The 2060-nt window shown below is 50.0% G+C and overlaps 1 protein-coding gene across 3 annotated transcripts in view; it reads left to right on the top strand.

Annotated features, from left to right (window-relative positions):
• Positions 1-865: 865 nt before the first annotated feature.
• LMO3 (LIM domain only 3 (rhombotin-like 2)) overlaps positions 866-2060 on the top strand; it is a 55931-nt gene continuing 54736 nt past the window's right edge. The window contains exons 1-2 of one of the 3 annotated variants that reach the window (XM_010002941.1): positions 866-1057; positions 1281-1346. The gene's annotated coding sequence lies outside the window, so the exon portion shown is untranslated. Of the gene's footprint in view, positions 1347-2060 lie in introns of all 3 variants that reach the window. The other 2 variants (XM_010002942.1, XM_010002940.1) reach the window with 2 other exon arrangements.

Genomic DNA, 2060 nt, shown 5'->3' with positions numbered 1-2060 from the left:
AACATGAAGAAGCAATCATCTGTGAGTGTGACTGAATATCAAAGTGTGTGATATCTCTTCTGTGTTTGCATGTCTGTCTGTCTCTTGGTCAAGGGTGTTCAACACCTACAACACCCCCATTGCTATTTTTTCATATTCTTTTTGTCCCCCTCCACCACTAGGTAGAGGATATGGGTCTGTCTTCAGCTCCTGGGACGAAGATACTGTAGGGAGGAAACAACTTGTCTGCCTTCAGCATTCCGCTTCAGAAGTGCAGTGGGGTGGTGGCGTGAGGAGGGGGTGCCCGGTGTGAGGGGCGCCGGGGCCGCGCGGGCGGGTGGCGGGGGCACCGGGAAACTTTCAGGCTGGAGTTTCCACTCCTTACTGAGCAGCTCAGATCTAGCACGGAGAGAGGCAGCGTTTTCACCTTCAGGGATTTTTCTTATTAAAAAGTAATTTTTTTTTTTTTTTTTTTTTTTTTTTTTTTTTTTTTTTTTTTTTTTTCCTAGGCAACTTGCTGTTTTGTTTCAGCCAAGTATTTTGGGAGGAGTGATGGGGAGGTCGGGGGGAACGCTCCCTGTGTCCCCGTGTGTGTTTCTGGAGCGCTCTCTGGGAAGGTGATCCTGAGCCGCTTCAGTAGAGGTCACTTGTGTGTGCGTGTGTGTGTCCCTGGTGTTTGTGTCTAGCATATGCATGTGGTTTTGCTGACTGCACTTGCAGGCTTGTAAATTTTCACCATGGGAAATTACCAACAAAGCCCAATCTGTCTCCTGGCTGCTTTGCACTTTCCGAGGGCGGCTGTACTTGAGCGAGCTGCAGAACGAGAGAGAAAGGGGAGTTGGGAGGGGGGGAGGGGGGAGAGGCAGGGTGGGTGGAGGGGGAGAGAGGTAAATAGCCTTAAATCGGAAGGGAGCTGCTTCTCTGTGGTCTTCCACAAGAGCTGCCTGGGCTCTGCTGGCTCAGTAATAACTGAGTGACCTTTTCTTTTGCTGTATTATGTCTGGCTGGTAAGGGATTGCATTTTGCAGCTGATAAAGCCCTGACTTCATTCAACTCGGCTCCTCACACGCTGCTTTAGGTAAGTTGTCTTCAGCCAGGACGGAGACAGACAGCCTTGGACTGCAAGATACTAAAAGGAGGACACCTGTAGCTCGGATGCGGTCAACACAATTACTTGGCGGATCCTTGAGGACCTCATTATTTTAAACTTAAAGAATAGCGATCTCCCTCCCCATCTCTCCCACCCCCTCTTTATTTTTTTCTTTTTCCCCAAACAATGCTTCTTTTTGACCTTTCCCAAGGAGAAGAGCTACAAAGCAGCCACTGTGCTTATTGAACTGCCTCCCCTGTATCGCTTAATTGAGAAGGTAAGTGAGGCAACTGTGTACATAAGCTTTGGGTCATTTGTGTATGTGTCTGCATCACTCCCTCCCTCCCTCTCCCTCTCTCCCTCTCTCTCTCTCTCTGAGTCATAAGCCGGGGCTGCAATACACATACACACATCTCTGCACTGCAACTTTCACTCAAGCTGCAGCTCTGCTGAGACTGTTTTGTTTAAATCATGTGAGGCTTCATTATTTTTATGATGAGACATGAAATACATGCAAGCGGAGGATGCTGAGCGAAACCTACCCGACTGTATGTCTCGAGAAATAGCAGTCAAAGTTAACAATGAATTGCAGCACACATACCCCACACCCGTTATTATTGTTGTTATTATTCTTGCTTCTTCCAGAGCTTCTCGAAACGTGCTCTCAATTATCAAGGGAGTCGGTTAATTTCCCACTCCCCGGCTTTAATCCACAAGCCTCCCCGTACAGCAGTTTAATTTGCAAGCGGTTCGGTGCAGGGTTAACCCTTTGGGCAGAGCGGAGGTAGGAGCGCGGCTGCTGCCGGGGTGGGGAGCCCCGGGGGACCGGGGAGGGCAGGCACAGGGACGCGCTGGGCGCACACGGGGTCCGGGCTCACGCAGCCCCTCTTGGACCGGCGTGAGAGAAGAGCAGCCAGGCTGGCGTTATGAAATAGTACTCCTGTCTACGATCCTTTTTTCTTCTTCTTCTCCTCCTTTTTTAGCCCCCCCC

Source organism: Chaetura pelagica, unplaced genomic scaffold, assembly GCF_000747805.2.
Source record: "Chaetura pelagica isolate M959 unplaced genomic scaffold, ChaPel_1.0 scaffold117, whole genome shotgun sequence".
NCBI classification, from domain to species: domain Eukaryota; kingdom Metazoa; phylum Chordata; class Aves; order Apodiformes; family Apodidae; genus Chaetura; species Chaetura pelagica.
The sequence above is the reverse complement of the archived record's forward strand: the minus strand, read 5'-3'. Positions and strand labels throughout refer to the sequence as shown.